The following is a 19,880-nucleotide window of genomic DNA, read 5'->3' as shown; positions in this document are numbered from 1 at the left end:
AGAGCAGCGGCCCTGAGGGGCACAGGGCTGAACAGGAGACCAGTCTATCGCAGAGCACTTTCTCACACACACACACACACACACACACACACACACACACACACACACACACAGGGTTCACAAAGTAGCCATGTATTTTTGAGAAGAAATGTTGTAACTCCTCTTCATGTGCCAGAGTCTTCATCATCTCCTCCTTCTCTTCTTGGAGGATTCTGTGAGCCTCTCGCTCTCACCCTCCTAAAACACACACATGGGGCAAGAGAGGTTTAAACTTGAGGGCAAATGACACAAAAAGGAGATATTTAGTGTAATATATTTTGGTGTGTGTGTGTGTGTGTGTGTGTGTGTGTGTGTGTGTGTGTGTGTCCCTTAGTTCACATGTACATCAGATGCTTAAATGTTTTTCAAATGAAAATGTTTTATTTATTTCTAAATCTATATATTTGTCTTTAATTATTTATTTATTAATATTTCTAATGCATATATTTAATGTTCTTTAATTTAAGACTCCATTTCCCTCGGTATCTTTTTAATTAGAATCACTTTGTGCTGCTAAAACCCTTTATTGAATCACTTTGTTCTGCTGAAACATTAGTGTAGCCCAGCTAGGGTTATATTAAGTATCATTTCTTTTATTTTCATGTAATGGGGCATTTATGATTGTTTGTGGTTCATATAATATCATAACTGTGTCTGTGTCTAGTGATAAAATAATTGTGCACGTCCCCTTTAAGGAGTTTGTTAGTAATACACTGTCTAAAAACGTGGCTTTGCCCAGCAGGTTAGTTCATTTCTTTGTGATTGGCCCTTGTCCTTCTTATTCCCGCCTCTGCAGGTATACTGAGAATTCTGATTGGATGAAGGGGTGGAGTTTAGAACTGCAGATCGGTGTGAGAGGTTTGTTGTTTGTCTCCTGCGAGTTTTAAGGCTAATATATAGAGTAAATAACCACTGACAAAGTGTGTTAAAGCGTCTGTATTTGGCTGACCGAGTGTTATTACTACTTTTATTTGTGTATATAATGTGTACAAGAGTAAAGTTTACGACTTGTTTCTTCTGAGTCTGCTGCACAGAGCAGCCGAAGCTACGCTAATTCTCGTGACTATCTGACTGCTTTCCTACAGTTTAGTTAACGATGTGACTGGGAGGAATTCATGGACCAGTTGGGACTTACCTCGGACGTGCTTTGGAGTATCGTTGCTATGGCGATAAAGGATCGTGCTGCTGTTCGGTAGAGGAGGGACTACAGAAAGATCTACAGCTTCAGAGGAGGGAATTTCGTGTTCCAGCCGCCTGGGAAGCCGTTCAGGTGATTTGTTTATTGTTTTATTTCAGTTCGTAAGGGTGCATAGATATCTACACTGTGTGAAAACTACATATCCCATCAACACTTGTGCTACTGTTAGCATGTGGCTAATGTTCGGTAAGCAGCCATAGATATCTACACTGTGTGAAAACTACATATCCCATCAACACTTGTGCTACTGTTAGCATGTGGCTAATGTTCGGTAAGCAGCCATAGATATCTACACTGTGTGAAAACTACATATCCCATCAACACTTGTGCTACTGTTAGCATGTGGCTAATGTTCGGTAACCAGCCATAGATATCTACACTGTGTGAAAACTACATATCCCATCAACACTTGCGCTACTGTTAGCATGTGGCTAATGTTCGGTTAGAGAGCCGCTGTGGGTGAGTCGGTTCTGAGAGAGCCGCTGTGGGTGAGTCGGTTCTGAGAGAGCCGCTGTGGGTGAGTCGGTTCTGAGAGAGCCGCTGTGGGTGAGTCGGTTCTGAGAGAGCCGCTGTGGGTGAGTCGGTTCTGAGAGAGCCGCTGTGGGTGAGTCGGTTCTGAGAGAGCCGCTGTGGGTGAGTCGGTTCTGAGAGAGCCGCTGTGGGTGAGTCGGTTCTGAGAGAGCCGCTGTGGGTGAGTCGGGTTTTTTTTCAGCTCAGTGTTAAAAGTTATAAAATATGGGTTTCATGACGAATATTAGACGATACATGTAAGAGATTACACACAGTGGACAATAATTAATGTTTCAGAATGTTTTCTGTTTATATTTCTTGGAATTTTGATCCTTTTATTTCTGTTTGCATGAATGCACTAATCTTTTAATGTGCGCCATTTTCCCATGTGCTCTCTAACCACGTGACATGTTTCTCGAATAGATGGAGCTGTATCCTAACTCAAAGACTTACTATTCTCTCCTTTTCACTGCTCTGTGTGCAGAAAATACATTCTAATATCCACATTCTGAGTGTGTGTGTGCTGTTGGAGTGGGTCGGACCGGGCCAGATTAGACCAAAGGTCACATTAGACTCATCTCCGTTAGCCAAGAATGCTGACTAAAGTTAGCATAGCATGCTAGCTGGAAATATATAAATTATAATTTATTTATAAATATATAATCAATGATAATCTCATAAATATACAATCTACAAACTGTCCATAACTAATGGGTAACTAGCATGGATTAGCTGTGGTCGTTAACCAAGGACTAAAACAAACTATATAATTATATATAATAAATATAATTTCCTAACATTCAGTAACATAAAACACATTCTCACTCGTGAAACGTAATAAAATACCAAACTATATAAAATACATCTTCACAATAAATACATTTGTAAAGATTGTATTTTATATCATCCCACAAGTAAAAGTTTGTTGGAGGTACAGTAATAAAAAGTTGTAGTACTACTGCATGTTTCTGCTATAGTAGTGAACTTAATGTACACAGATGTGTGTGTGGCTGTAGTATATATACAGTACTGTGGTGACATTTAAAATAAATCACTTATACCAGTCAAATGTCACTATTCTTATTACCACAAACTAAATATTAATGCAAACAATCCATTCAATACTAAATAAAAATAACATTTATTGATTTGGTCTTTGTGAATATTAGTTTATTAATGACTGCATTCATTGGACACACTGTTTGTAGAGAATGTACACACACATGAACTGATCTGATTCAAGACTGACATCATTACATCATGCATAAAATTTTGGTGTCCACTTTTGTCATTTTAAACAATAGCATAACTTTTGGCTTACTATGTAGTCATATAATATATAATATAAACCTCTTCTTGTTTTAAATTGTCACTGAGGACTAAAGATGAAACCCTAGAAGCTCCCCTGCTATCTATGGATAATTCTCCACCCTTTTCTTTCAGCCGACCAGAGTCCGCTCTTCCAGAACCAGAACCCATGCAGGTGGATCCTACTGGTCTCTCACTGTCAGAGCGTCATGGAAGACTTACTCTAGGATTGTGTCTATACTGTGGAGCATCGGGGCATACCATCATCTCATGCCCCATTTGCCCCCCACCACCACACCTGGTGAGTGTTATTCAGCCTGATCCATCTTTTTCCTCACCATTGTAAACTCAATGTCTGATATGTGTTCCCCATCACTCTGTTTCAGTCTCAGCCCTCCTCCATTCAGGATTAACTCATTAAACCACATAAGTCCGTCCCACACCACTGTATTATTAGATAAAGTGCTGTGATCTTATATGATAAAACATTTAATAAGGTGTTAATATGATCAATTCTGCTCATAAAACATTTCTCAGTAATGAATGAAATGAACAAAAGTTACCTTTTTTTGTGTTTACAATGTTAACAAACTTATTCATGCTGTACCTGTTCCATCCTCCACATTTTGCTCACCTAGTTTCTCTGGCACATCCTTCTCTACCTTTTCACACAAATGGACACTGAGCTGCTCACTAGGGAGGAATCACGTATGAAAGTTACCACTTGCTTACTTGATCCCCTCCTACAAGCTTGTTTAAATCCTGTTTGTATTCATTGTGCCCTGCTGTTCTCAGTATTGTAAATGATTCCCTGCATACTGGTGTTGTGCCAGCAGCATTGACTGGTGACTGGTTTTGTCTGTACGGGTGTTCCTCAGGGTTCCATCTTAGGCCCCTTACTTTTTAGCATGTACATATTTCCACTTGGATTGCTTTTAAGATCACTTGGGCTTAATTGTCACTTTTATGTGGACGACACTCAGATTTATATTCACTTTAAGCCTAATCAAAATTTGGACCTTTCTTTTTTAACACTGTATCGCTGAGATAAAAACGTGGATGTCTCAAAATTGATTGTGCCTTGCACTGGCTTCAGGTCAGGTTCAGAGTAGATTTTAAAGTCCTCATGCTTACATACAAGGCACTGCATGGTCTTGCCCCCCGGTATCTGTGTGCACTTTTAACTTTATACACACCCGAGCATTACTTCTGCTCCTCACAAGCAGGACTGTTGGTAGTCCCACAGACACGGCTGCGTTCTGTAGGGGATTGGGCTTTTTCCTTGTACGCGCCTAGACTTTGGAACGCACTCCGTCCTCACATCCGTTAGGCTGAAGACTAACCGTTAGGCTGAAGACTCTCCCGTCCGTTCTACTCTCCAATGTTTGCTCCCTGGACAATAAACTAGACTCGAACGCGCTACACTGTGAGAGTTTAGAAACTGCTGCTTCTTTCTTTTCACAGAGACGTGTTTGACCTATTTATTAGTGTTTTTTAGCTGGGGTTGTACACGGGGTTGTATTCAGGATTGTACTCGGGGTTGTAATGTGTGTTTTATAATCAGTGTCTGTTGTGAGAAAAAGTGAACATTTAAAAAAAAAAACATTTTTTAAAAATTGCATCCACAACATGAACATTTTAGGAACATTACAGAACATAACGGAACATTACTTCACATGAACTTCAAAAAAACATCACGGAACTTAAACCAACAAATAACAAATAAACCAACAAAAAAACCACCAACAACCACCCGATTGCCGCCAACAACCACCCAAGCTGATAAATATAAAATTGATAGAAAATATATAAATTACATAGAAATTTCTAACTTCTGCACAAATAAAGACGGACTTACTTCATTTCCGTCAGGCGGCTCTGGAGTCTCCACTGCCGGCAGTACATCTTCCACCGCCTCCTTCACCGCCCCGGGAAGGAACTCATGGAGTGCTTTTTTAATGGTTTTCCTGCAGTTGCAGGTGGGTGGAAGACCGTCTGAAAACGACCTTCCTCTACTGTAATGCACCTTAACTTTTATTGGTTTGGCCTTTGATCGCCCTCCTGATGCCATATTGTGATAATGAGTAACACCCACCTAGCGGCTGCTCTATTTATAATCTAACATTATAATTATGCACAAATCAAACGTGTGTTATTGGTCATAATCCCTCTTCCTCCCGCTCCTCCTACACACTTATTGGCTAAGATCCTTGTGACCAATCCGAAACACGCCGTAAAATTACAGCATCAGTCCGTCATTCTGTTCAACGCCACATAATTATTATTAAATAATAATGAAGACATGAGACACAGAAGACATGTTTGTGTTTATTTTAATTGTTTTAATAGTTAAATTGTTCATTGTTGCACACGGCAAATTTGCCAACTCAAAAAGGACAAAGAAATAATTGACCTTGAAAAAGTCTGAAGCTTATTTAAAGACTGGAACACAACTGACTGGGACACATTGTCCTCTGTCCTTTTTGTGTTGGCAAATCTGACAAACATGTCTTCTGTGTCTCATGTCTTCATTTATGTCTGTGTTGGTACCTGAATCTATAGCTGTTTACTGCTCCACATATTCAGATTTGTATCTGTATGTAAATGTGAAGCAGAAGTCAATTTTAAACGTACTTTTAAACAAAAACACGTTTTTAGGCAATTTAGTAGATCAGATTTTCTAAAATCTAATCCTAAAATGGACGTCTGATTTAAACCATGGCTAAGGACATTAACTCATTTATAACATATAACCAAACATATGTTGCTATTCTTCTCATATTGAACCTGACAATGTTGTGCACTGACCAGGGCGATGATCACCACCCTCAAAAAGAAGTGGATGGTGACGCAGGCCAAGAAGGCGTAGTTCATCCTTTTAATTTTTTTTTGGCCTCGTGGTGTTCTCCACACTGATAGGGGATAAGAAAAAAGAAAGTTCCTTCTGAAAACATTAACACCCAGAACATATCTGGAAAGTCTGTAGGTTTCTATATATACACCTTTATGGCTGAAAAAGCAATAATGCTGCAATACTCACAGATGATCCCAAGGAAAAGGAGCAACAGGACCTCCAGAGCAATTGCCACTGCTGCAAAGCCGATGATTACGGTGCTTCCACCGCACCTCACCTCCTTGGCGATGTGGCCGATGTTGTCGCCCAACATCGTTGCACCCAAAAACACTTGAGCCACTGAGTTTGTGGTCTCAAGTGTTTTGATGTCCATCAGCTGTGAGAGAGAAACACCACATGACCACATTAGCATGACCTACATTTTAGACCATAGGTCACTAACAGGCGGACCGCGGTCCGGGTCCGGACCCAGAAGCTGCCCAATACGGACCCGGACCTACGGCCCAAACAAAAGGAGGAATTGACCAGTTGTATTTGTAGAGAATTAGAGTAAAGTTACACATGAAAGAAAGATAGTGATACATGTAGAAAACAAAGGGAGAGAAACAGACGAGTGAGACGGAGAAAGGGAGAGAAACAGACGAGGGAGACGGAGAAAGGGAGAGAAACAGACGAGGGAGACGGAGAAAGGGAGAGAAACAGACGAGGGAGACGGAGAAAGGGAGAGAAACAGACGAGGGAGACGGAGACTCATTTCTGTTCCCACTTCACACTAAACCAGTGTGTCTCATATGTACAGAAACTGTGACACTTATTAAAAGTGACAATGTGAAACACCATTATGAGACCAAACATAAAGGTTTTGAACAAACATATCCACTGAAATCTGAAGACAGATGGTTTCTGTCTTTTTGTCCTTCAGTGCCTTTATTAGATGGACTATATTATCACACAGCATAGTGAAGCCTGAGACTAATTTAAAGGTTTCACAGCCACTTATGCACTTCCAACTTTTACAACTGCAACGACTCTGTACATTTTGTTGATGAAAAGCTTCTCCAAAGCATGATGCTGCCACCTCCGGGCTTCACTGTATGGATGATGTTCTCAGGATGAATAAGCAGTGTGGCTCTGCGTTATTGTGTTTTATTACTAGTCTTGTAGAATCAGTGCAAAAATACAAACACACAAGCAATGGTGTAGGTTTACTTCAGAGTTCTTGTATTGCTTAAACAGCTTGAATGTGGACTGAAGTAAAAGGAGGCACTTAGCACATCAGCCTCACACCTTGGGGGTTTAAGGGTTTCCTCAGGGTTCTCCGGTTTCCTCCTTCAGTCCAAAGACAGGAATTATATGCTGATTGGCATCTCTACATTGTCTGTAGTAAAAGTGTGTGTAATAGACTGGCATTGTGTCCAGTGTCTACCCTGCCTTGTACCCTGTAATAGACTCCAGGTTCCCCGTGACCCAGTAGAATAAGAAGGCCAAACACACAACAAACCATTCAACTTGTGTATTTTTAAAACAAATATATACACAGATATATACACATACAAATATATACACACACAAATATATACACAAATATATACACAAATATATACACATAAAAATACACACAACAAAACTATAAAAATTACAATAAACAAACATAAAAAAAATAATTAAAAGGGTTGTGAACATTCACCCTGCTGCACCTGAATAATTAATAATAACAAACAGAAGTAAACAATGAACAATTTAACTATTAAAACAAGAGTCTTTGAATAAGCTTCAGACTTTTTAACAGTTATATGTTATAAATGAGTTAATGTCCTTAGCCATGGTTTAAATCAGACTTTATACATACAGATACAAATATGAATATGTGGAGCAGTAAACAGTTATAGATTCAGGTACCAACACAGACATAAATGAAGACATGAGACGTGTGTTTGTTGATGTGGATCACGGCAAAAACAAGGGAGATTTCTGACGCCTTCAGAAAAAGAGTTATTTTTGCTCATCAGGCTGGAAAAGGTTCCAAAATCATCTTGAAAGAGTTTGGAGTGTAAAAATCTATAGTCAGTGTTACCTATGAAATGATGACATTAACTTGATCTGGATTTTGTCTTTTATTTCTCTCGTGCAGAACTCACAATGTACACATTTGGTCCTTGTTGTTGTAGTTTCATTTTAGTTGTTTTTGTTGTTTTTTTTTTTACACGTGTGTGTGTGTGTAGTGTGTTGGGGGGCTCGTTGGTCATCAGTCACGTGACCAGTTTCATTCCCATCCAGCTTGCACTCAAAAAAAGTCATTTATTTGTTGTATTTAAATTAAACTGCATTACTTTAGTACATTATTAACCCTCACAGTGTGTTGATAGAAATGTTAAGAGTGGAGTAACTGCCATAGCACCAACATCTGGTTATCCTTATGTGACAATCTCATCCAATACAATAAAGAAACAAAGTGAAATTAATGCAGAAAAACCAAATAAAAGACAACAAAGACAGGAAGAAGGAAGTTATGGAAAATAAACTAAAGGAAATGGGGACACTGTTGTATGAAATAAAGAAAGTGAATGTATCTGATTAAAACTGTGAAGAAGAGATCCAGAAGGAAGCTGATACAACAACAGGAGGAACAGACACTGTACCTAGACAGTTGGATAAAGACCCATCATCTTGCTGAAAGAAGATTATTGAATTGTTCTAAGTTTTCTTTTTCATTTTATAGAACGATAAGTTTTCTTTACCTTTTATACCAACTTACGTCATCGTTTGTATGCTCAAGAAATGATGTAATGTTCAGTAGCATGTTTAAATGTCAAGATAGAGAGTAACATTGAAAGCTTGATGTGAAATCACAAGGTTTTGTGTCAGCAGTATAAAAAACACACAGTCGGCATAAAAACACACAAAAAACCTGAAGAACTAATTATATTTATATATGTATATTTATGTAGATACATTATTTTTCACTTATATTTTCATATTTTATATAGTTGATACTTTTTTATTTATCTATCTCCTTTTGGTTTATTTTTTTATCCTAAATTGTATTCCTTTTTTTATGCTTATATACCGGACAGTTGTAAAAAGCATGTGACTGCATGTCGTACCCTGTGTGTACGTGTACGTGACCAATAACTTTGGGGTTTGTTTTTATTTTTTTTAACTTGGTTTGTCATTTTATTTTCTTCTACTTACGCTAGAATTGTTTGATTATTTGAAGCAGATTTTATTAGTAATTTTCCTTTCCATATATTACACACATTTATCTGTATTACACTGCTTTTAATAAAAACAAGGCCTCCCATTGTGAGGATCCTGAAAACACAAGAAGGTCTAAGTCTGACTCCTTCATCTAAAGATACAAACAATAGATTAGGGAGAAGAACTTGAAGAGGACCGAGGGACTTGGAAGGACACCTGCGTTCAAGGTAAGACCAACTCTGATAGCTGATCTTGTGTTTTCAATACTAACCCAGTTAGGTAATAATAGTGTGGAAGGTTTTCTACACAATCCCAAAACAAGTGTCACTGAGGGACACGTACGTCAGTATAAATGACTTCAGGTGTAATATCTTTTTGGTCAGAGCAGCGTGTCACAGCAGGTTAGAGTACAGTTATAGTGTACAAGGGATTAAAACCTTCATATTGTTCATAATATGTGGACTTGGTGTATAACTACGTTATATTTGCACATAAAGACAATTTCACCGGCTATTATTGGCTTTACGGAAGTGACGTTTCCCAACTGGAGTCTTCTGAATGCTGACCTGTCCTGTATTATGCAAGGGTAAAAGTGCATGAAGAGAACTATGAACGTAGACAACTCATTAATAAATATATAGTAATATTAATGTGATGATTAGGCTTTTTTCTGGATATAACAATGCTATTCATCTTGTGTTCAAATTAACATTCATCCAAGACTGACAGCAATTAGCAGGAATAATTATGGTCCTTGCTACATCAGGTAAGACTATTGCTAAAGATACTCTTCAGTTGTTGTTGTTTTTGTCTGAATAAAAATCTAATATTTAGAAGCTTTGAATTCAAATGAACAATTTATTGGTCATGTACACAATCATACACAGTACGATGTAAAGTGCTTATTGAACTGTCAAAAATAGACCTAAGATGGAGTTTATATGAGTAGGAAAGGGAAAATATCTATAAAATTATAATTCTAAAAGCTGTCTATAAGACAATGAACATATAGGAGAATAATGACATTTTGCTTCCACACAGAATCAACAATTATTGCTGATATTTTCTTAAAATGTTTCATTTATAAAGCAAACTATGTCTATAGAATTAGTAATCAATGCACATGACCTCTTTTTTATGTCCACTAAACACAATGTGAGTGACTATCTAAGGAAAAATCAGAGTAAACATTTATTAGATAAACATGTATTGGGCATGAATTTGCATAAATCTGTGTCATTAATCTGAAAACATGTAAGACTGATCTAACATTACAAAAGTAAGAATGAATGAAAATAGCTGTCATTCTTTTTCTAGTTGTTTTTATAAAATGAGATCATGGCCTTTTACAATTACACAGGCAAACATACACAAGGCATTAGCAGCTATCTTAGGGGCAGCTGTCAGTAAGTAACATACAACCCCAACATCCACACCCAGGCACATATCAAGTAAAGTTAGGTTTGTGTGATACAACTGTACTAGTTGGAATGTAGTAATAGCACATCCTGTCACATTTGATTATACACTCTTAAAGTCTTTATGTTCATTACTAGACTTTAACCAGTAGATGGCTAGTGAGTCTTCTGTATATCAACTGCTGCTATTGTATGTTCACAATAATCCACTTATTGTTTCCATCTGCTTATTTGTACAATGGTCAATTACAGACTGCACACTAGTCGGCGCTATTTTATGTCCTGTAGTGTATTGACCTGTCTGTCTGCGCTGTCTTTTGTCTTGCACTGTTTGCAGTAAGTGCACACTATGTACTTTATGTAGCTAGGACAACTTAGGTTTCAGTCTCAGCTCTGTGTTGCTCTATGTTGTTTTATGTAGCATGATGGTCCTGGGGAAACGTTTTATTTTACTGTGAAATCTTTACACTCTCTCTCTCTCTCTCTCTCTCTCTCTCTCTCTCTCTCTCTCTCTCTCTCTCTCTCTCTCCCCCCCCCTCTTTCTCTCCTACTGCCAGTGACACATTGAACAATATTACAGTGATATATATGAAATAATTATACAGATAATGAATTGTCAGGGGAAAATGTTCAATTTGCTCATACATATAGTCAGTACACACAGTGTACTATTGAGCATAATTACAGTAGCACTACACATTATATGCAGTATATACTTGTATGTATATGTGTGTGTGTGTGTGTGTGTGTGTGTGTGTGTGTGTGTAAATATACGTAAATATATTATATATAAAAAATTATAAGGTGCAACAGATTGTACAGGTACAGAAGTGTCATGGGTGTGCATCGTATGGTATCCAGTTATACAGATAGATTATTGTATTATTGTATTAAATGCAGTGTGTATGTATTCAGTGTATGTAACCAGCTGCACTGAGATCTGTTTAGTCCCAGAATCTGGAGCTTCGCAACAAGTGTGGCAGGCACTATGGTGTTAAATGCTGAGCTGTAGTCCACAAACAGCATTCTCACATAGGTGTTCTTATTTTCCAGGTGGGAGAGAGCAGTGTGTAGGGTGAAAGCAATAGCATCATCTGTAGAGTGGTTTCTACGATATGCAAACTGTTGTGGATCCAGTGAGGCAGGCAGCACAGAGCAGATGTAATCTCTGATGAGTCTCTCAACACTTGCTGAAGATGGGTGTGAGAGCAACTGTCCTCCAGTCATATAGACATGTGATTTTGTTTTCCTTAGGTAACTATCACAACAGCACAATATTCAATCTCTCACAACACTACAATCAACCACCACTACTAACACCCTCCACCTTCTTCTTCTGCTTCCTCTTTATATAGCAGATCAGTGATGATGGAAACTCTGGCCTGGAATCACCCTAACCCTAACAGGTCCAAGTTTAAGGAATTGGAGGACAGAAAGCTGGAGGAACAGCAGCAGAAGGTAAGGTTTCAGCCACTCATTTATCCTCTCCTTGTGTGTTCTGAAGTCAGTAGTTACAATGCTCCTCATTTCAGTTCCATAGATCAATAGGAAGATTGAAGCTCCAAAAGAAGTGAAATATGAAGCTGGTGTGTGTTTGTGTGCATTTCTGTGTAAATGTTTATGTAAACACGGGTTAGACAATTGTGATAACGTTTCATTGCTGTGCAGATCCGGGCTCCAATAATAGCGGTTACTACGACCTGCAGGCTGTCCCGACGCATCAGGGCCGCCCAAGCTCCTCTGGCCATTATGTCGGATGGGTCAAGAGAAAAGAAGGTGATTTCTCAAAAGAAATGAAAGTACAAATATTTAACTAACTTAAACAGCTCCCACTCAGAAATCCACCGTAACCAGTCAGGCCACAGCTCCCACTCATACCTTAAAGGAGCAAAGGAGTGGGTGGGTGAATGTGTGAGTGGGTGAATGTGTGAGTAAGTGGGTGAATATGTGACTGAATGAATAAATGCATGACAGCACAGGCATAAACAGAGAAGGCGAGCGAAAACAGAGTGTATAAAAGTAGGGCACGTGAACCAAGCGCCAATTTCAAATTCAATTTTGGTGGAATGTAAGTCATTTTTTTCCTCAGAGGAAATGATATTTATATTTTCATAGTCACTAACAAACACTTAAATAAGCTTTATGTGCTGCTCACTTTTTTGGTAATGTAGTGTCTAATTTTAAGTATTATTATTTTTCCATATAGATTTCAATGGAAATATCTGTGAAAACCCAGTTCGGCGAATTCTTCCTCCTCCCGGTCCAGCCACGATGCAAGGTTGAAGACGTAAAGACCACCATATCTGAAGGACAATCGAACCCTGTCAGACTACAACATCCAGGAGGGGTCGACTGTCCGATTGGTGATCCACCTCAGTACTGCACGTCCTGAGACTCGCACTGTGTACCGCTTCGACAGATATACGTTCACACAACGTGAACACAACGGCTCTTTTAAGGTTAAACCTTAAACCTTAGGCTTTGTTCATAGAAAGTCAAGTAATTTTTATACAATTTTGTAAATCTGTTTTTGTTTTTTTTTAAACTAGATCGCTCAAACATCTATCAGTGATATAATGAACACACTGAATGATATTCTGATACTCAATTGCACATCATACTGTATAATTTCATATATATGAGTAAATTTTTCCTGTGGTACCATCAACCATGGACCACGAAATATGTAAAATATAAAAAATAAATATTAAAGTAATATAGATTCACACAGTGTGTGAATATAAAAATAATTTGTTTTTAATTTAATCCTGTTTTTTTGTTTATTTGTTCAATTTATAATTCAAATTTTAATATAATTAAAACTAAAATATTAAAATATGAAAGATTTTATGTTCTTTTCTTATAGCAGCACAAAATGATTCAATATAGGCGTATAGCAGCACAAAGTGATACAAATTAATGTTACACGTATAAACATTTCAGATGGACTTTCCCGCATTTTCTGAGATAATCTTAACAAAGTCACTGTTTTGATATTTTGTCTAAAATGGGCCTTTATATTGATAATTTATATTATATTAATAATCGCCTCAGATTTACTTTACCTTACTAACTTAGTTTATATTAATAATCACCCCAGACTTACGTTACCTCACTAACTTAGTTTATATTAATTATCGCCTCAGATTTACGTTACCTCACTAACTTGGTTTATGTTAATAATCACCTCAGGTTTACGTTACCTCACTAACTTGGTTTATGTTAATAATCACCTCACCTCACTAACTTGGTTTATGTTAATAATCACCTTAGGTTTACGATACCTCACTAACATAATTTATATTAATAATCACCTTAGGTTTACGTTACCTTACTAACTTGGTTTACGTTACCTCACTAACTTGGTTTATGTTAATAATCACCTCAGGTTTACATTACCTCACTAACTTGGTTTATGTTAATAATCACCTCAGGTTTACATTACCTCACTAACTTGGTTTATGTTAATAATCACCTCAGGTTTACGTTATCGCACTAACTTAGTTTATATTAATAATCACCCCAGATTTACGTTACCTCACTAACTTAGTTTATATTAATTATCGCCTCAGATTTACGTTACCTCATTAACTTAGTGTATATTAATTATCGCCTCAGATTTACGTTACCTCATTAACTTGGTTTATATTAATAATCGCCTCAGATTTACGTTACCTCACTAACTTGGTTTATGTTAATAATCACCTCAAGTTTACGTTACCTCACTAACTTGGTTTATATTAATAATCACCTTAGGTTTACCTTACCTCACTGACTTGGTTTATATTAATAATCACCTTAGGTTTACGTTACCTTACTAACTTGGTTTACGTTACCTCACTAACTTGGTTTATGTTAATAATCACCTCAGGTTTACGTTACCTCACTAACTTGGTTTATATTAATAATCACCTCAGGTTTACGTTACCTCACTAACTTGGTTTACGTTACCTCACTAACTTGGTTTATGTTAATAATCACCTCAGGTTTACGTTACCTCACTGACTTGGTTCATATTAATAATCACCTCAGGTTTACGTTACCTTACTAACTTGGTTTATGTTAATAATCACCTTAGGTTTACGTTACCTTACTAACTTGGTTTACGTTACCTCACTAACTTGGTTTATATTAATAATCACCTCAGGTTTATGTTGCCTCACTAACTTGGTTTATATTAATATTCACCTCAGGTTTATGTTACCTCACTAACTTAGTTTATATTAATAATCACCCCAGATTTACGTTACCTCACTTACTTAATTTATAGTATTTATCGCCTCAGATTTACGTTACCTCATTAACTTAGTTTATATTAATAAACACCTCAGTTTACGTTACCTCACTTACTTGGTTTATGTTAATAATCACCTCATGTTTACGTTACCTCACTATCTTAGTTTATATTAATTATCGCCTCAGATTTACGTTACCTCATTAACTTAGTTTATATTAATAATCGCCTCAGATTTACGTTACCTCACTAACTTGGTTTATGTTAATAATCACCTCAGGTTTACGTTACCTCACTATCTTGGTTTATGTTAATAATCACCTCAGGTTTACGTTACCTCACTAACTTGGTTTATGTTCATAATCACCTCAGGTTTACGTTACCTCAATAACTTGGTTTATGTTAATAATCACCTCAGGTTTACGTTACCTCAATAACTTGGTTTGTATTAATAATCACCTCAGGTTTACGTTACCGCACTAACTTGGTTTATATTAATAATCACCTCAAGTTTACGTTACCTCACTAACTTGGTTTATATTAATAATCATCTCAGGCTTATGTTACCTCACTAACTTGGTTTATATTAATAATCACCTCAGGTTTACGTTACCTCACTAACTTGGTTTATATTAATAATCACCTCAGGTTTACGTTACCTCACTAACAAAGTTTACATTAATAATCACCTCAGGTTTACGTTACCTCACTAACAAAGTTTACATTACTTTGATTTTGAAGGTTAAGGATTACAGCTTGAATCTCCACAACATGACAAAAACACACAGAGAAACCTGACTGATGCACAGCGACTGTAGGGAGGGATGTGTTAATGCATCCCATAAGCAGCTAAATGCATGGACTGTAACTGGACAAAGTGGCAGGTGCTACAACGGATGGTTGTCCAAATGTGATGGGGACAAATTTGGATAAAGTGACTAAAATAAAGTCTGACAAGATATTTTAATTTTTACATTCATACATTTTTACATTCACATCATTTGTCAATATGAGAATCTGACTTCAGAGCAACTGTTCAAGACTGAACAATAAAAAAGAACTGAAAAACATCATACAAACATCATACACACTTAAAAATATACACATTTTTACTATTGTTTTGTTAAGTTTAAAAGGATGTTCTGTTAAATATAAAATGAAATAGCAATATTATTATTGCAGTATATATAAACCATATAAAAATTCATTTCCATTCACAGTACCTGTACAATGAGGCAGTTAGGTGTTGCTGGTGAAATCTGTGATAACTACATTGCTATTTTCCATCTAGATGAAATTATCAGGAAATGTAAGCTGAAACTCTGGTCTTTTCTCAGATAGTTATGTTTTGTTCAGACTTCAAGTATAGCAAAACCCAAAGGATTTGTCTTGCTGTTCTAGTACTCTCGACTGTATAAATACAATGCATATAAAAGTCTACACATCCCTATTAAATTGGCAGTTTTTTGTGATGTAAAATCCACCTTTTCCTCCTTTAATAAGAATTACAGGAATAAATCACTTTGGACAAGATTCAATAAAAAGAAATAAAAAGAACTAGATTTGACAAAAGAACTAATCTGTTTGTCAAATTTAAGAGCACTATTAATTAAGACTACCAGAAAGTCACCAAATTTCAGATTTAGGGTTCTACGAGCTTCAGAAGGCTCAAACACGACTGTTTTCTTACAATCTCTTATTTTCATTTAAGACACTTTGTAGTTTTCTGTTGTTTTCACTTTTATTTTAAAATAAAAGAGCAGTTGGAATTAGGTCTAAATTTAGATAAATAATTGGCCTTTTAAAAAGAGGATGAGCTGCATCTTGTTTCAGACGATCAGGAACAAAACCAATTTCAAGGCATTTAATAATTATTAGAAGACTATTTTCAACCACATAAAAAATCTGCTTTACAAAATGTGGGGAATAACATCAAGGAGAATGCTTCTATTCACAAGCCATTAGACTCCTGATCAACACTAATTCTTAGACCTAGTGATGCTCACAGTTCTCTGAAATTAAGCTGTGGTGTCCCTTAGGATTTCATAGAAAATTAAACTTTTCTACAGGCCAGTCTGAGAGTAGGGATTGTGCCATTTAACCAGGGTCAAACAAGTTCTCGATTGGTTGTGATGCCTTACACAGAGAGTGGAGGTGTTGCAAACATCTCTGTGGAGACAAGGCAAGTGCAGCATATGTACTTCAGTAGCAAGGGTGTGTGTAGACTTTTTTATATCCATTATAGAACTGAACTGGCAATTTTTTCCACCTGTATTACTAAGTTAGTGTTTGCAGGTGTACTGGCTCAGGTGTAATGGTACCTTCAGTGAATGTCAGTTTTTTAGGTCTTACGAACTCTCTAATATTAATGTAACATACATCCAGTGGTGTGTCTTGCTGTACAGCAGCAGCGCTTTAGCTGTAAACATGAATCAATTACATTTTTTTGCTGTTTTACAGCAGACATTTAAAGTCATTTTATTTAGCGAATGTCCTTATATAAAGCAACTTCTCCAAGATTGTCCCCTTCTCCAACCATCATTTTGGTTTGCTGTCCAGGTCAGTCATGAGTTAAAACACAGCTCTTGTCCCAACACAGAAAAGCAGCTGTAATTCAGCTGTAGTTCTGTTGCTGCTGTGGTTTGGCTCCACTCATCCCCTTATAATAAATATCACTGCAAATCAATACTGCAGTTCTTCTGACTATCATTAAACATAGCACCTGGAAATAATAACTGTCAGTGCAGAGAGATACATGTGATATTGATGCCTTCTGAACAGATTCTGTTCTTGGAGGAGGTTCACTTGTGAAAAAGGTTCTGTTCATAGAGAAGGTGGACACATCACACTTCTGAGGAACCAGGACTGAAGCAGATCCCAGAGAAGGACAGACTATATTCCATGAGTGTGAAGGCCTGATGTGGTGTGTAGGTGTGGACATCTAAACCAGGGTCTGATTCCAAAAGACAGCTGCAGTAGTCAGGTCTAGACCTGACAACTTGTGTGAGGATTGGAGCAGATTCTGTAGTCAGGTCATATTCATCAGTTGTTGTGAAGCACAAAGGGACGGAGAAAGCTGTAGATCCAGATACATGTCATTTATTCCTGTGCTGCAATTTGTGTTTTGATCTCTCATTGTTCCAGCATCATGCTGTATGTAGTTACAAGTCTCTTCCCTCTGTTACTACATTACTGTTACGTCACTTTCATTCTCACTCTGTCTTAGCATTCTTTGGTTCTCCATTAGGTTCATATTTATTGTGCCATAAGAGCTCTGAGGTTCTCCTGCTCCTTTCCTGGGCCTCTGTACAATATAGAAGAAATAATATGTATATATGCATTATTACATTATATATTAATACTAATACACCTCAAACACCTTACACCTCAAAGGCTGATGAATAAAACTGAAGATAAATTCAGTCTTTATTTATAAAGAACCTATAGAGGATTTAGTTGTCAGTGTGAGACTGGAAGACATTTATTTAGTTATTATAGGTGATCATTATATTTGTTCTGTGGAAGTGTCCATGTAGTAACTGAGTGATGTCTAATCAGGGTGATGTGGATTTTATTACAGCACACAGTCATGTGATCTCTGATGTCACAGTGCTGCATGTCTCTGTTACTTACATCATCTCTTCGGTTACTGTGATATTTTTTCCACAGGTACGGGATTATCACAATCAGTGCAGCGACCACACTGGTAGAGGAGGCTCCTGACTTTTGCTCTGATCTGTACCCAACACACACACACACACACACACACACACACACACAGTGTTTATTAGTAACTTAACACACACCATGTGCCAGTGAGTGTGATTAACTCAACACCAATAACACACCCACTGGGCCTCATTTACAGTGTTAGTTTTAAACATTTATTTATTTGTAAATCATCTGCAGGAGAATTTATTTACTATTAAACAAACCTGTGTGTAGAAATTGTGGAATTTAATGACAGGTTCTCATACGGTCGAGTTTCAATGCAACTGTAAGTTTTATTTTATCATATTAACTGAATGTTCACGATGATTTCTGACCAATATCAGACTGTTGAATTTTACACACTGACACAAATCACACTGAATACGTACCTCTTACTGTTACTGAGTAAATATGAAGGTTCTCGTTATACTTCGTGTCTGTGATGCTGTAAACTCCATCATCAGTCCTCTTTACTCCTCTCAGTGTAAGAAGTGTGTTAGTGAGTGAAGTTCTCTGTGTGTATTCAGCTGTACAGTCTAGTGATCTTTTAGCCACACAACAGATCTGTACACCATGTTGATCTCCACCCTCATAGGTTACCTCCACTTGGTCTGATATGTGCAAATTCAGCTGTAGATCTTCACCAGGATTCAGCAACATGTTGCTGCCGTTGATTATTCAAGTATTTTAATAGCAGATGTTCAGCTTCCACAAACAGATCTAACCCCCCATCCCCCCACCCCCAGAGATTTAATTCTCTATTGTTGGCAGATAACACATTTTGTCAATTTTTGTCTAATTCTATTGAATTAAATTTATTCTACTGAAGGCTTTTCTTAGGGTCAGATTATTTCATACTCCTCTCATTATAATAGAAAACAAAAGGCCAGGCTTACAGAACTCACTTCAGCTATTGGTATCCTTGACCAAGAGTGCGTATCCAGTCCCTCCCCAGAACTGTTTAATAAACGTCTTAACCTTAAGACAGAATTTGATCTTATATCCACTAAGACACGCAGCACTTACTATGAACATGGGGATAAAGCGAATTGACTGTCAGAGAGTTCCCTGACTCTTTCCCCCGTGCGTGCCCCGGCCGCAAGGAGCTGCTCGCCGGCTTACTAACTACACACACCTGACTCTCGTTACACACTCATCACCCAACCATATATATATATATATATATATATATATATATATATATATATATATATATATATATATATATATATATATACCCCTCTATATATATATATATATATACCGACACTCCCGTGTGTATGTTCAGCTTCCCGCTTCTCCTAAGCGCTTCCCAGGATTTTACACAGACTGCTTTTCATTCTAACTCAGGACTTTGTGGGCCGCGCTTCAACCTCGCACCACCGGATTACACATAGTTACTGCGAGTTA

At 37.2% G+C, this 19,880-nt stretch overlaps 2 long non-coding RNA genes across 2 annotated transcripts; one reads left to right on the top strand and one right to left on the bottom strand.

Annotated features, from left to right (window-relative positions):
- Nucleotides 1–654: 654 nt before the first annotated feature.
- LOC132849211 (uncharacterized) lies at nt 655–5,365 on the top strand. Its single transcript, XR_009648828.1, has 4 exons — nt 655–897; nt 1,125–1,309; nt 3,191–3,356; nt 3,442–5,365. It is a non-coding gene; the product is annotated as an uncharacterized LOC132849211 (long non-coding RNA).
- Nucleotides 5,366–15,703: 10,338 nt separating this feature from the next.
- Nucleotides 15,704–18,688, bottom strand: LOC132849217 (uncharacterized). Its single transcript, XR_009648835.1, has 2 exons — nt 18,393–18,688; nt 15,704–18,063 (listed from the first exon to the last, which is right to left on the bottom strand). It is a non-coding gene; the product is annotated as an uncharacterized LOC132849217 (long non-coding RNA).
- Between the last annotated feature and the right edge of the window lie 1,192 nt (nt 18,689–19,880).

The sequence above is a fragment of the Tachysurus vachellii genome, chromosome 7 (assembly GCF_030014155.1).
Source record: "Tachysurus vachellii isolate PV-2020 chromosome 7, HZAU_Pvac_v1, whole genome shotgun sequence".
Classification (NCBI taxonomy): Eukaryota; Metazoa; Chordata; class Actinopteri; order Siluriformes; family Bagridae; genus Tachysurus; species Tachysurus vachellii.
Note: the sequence above shows the minus strand (reverse complement) of the source record. Positions and strands in the feature narration are given on the sequence as shown.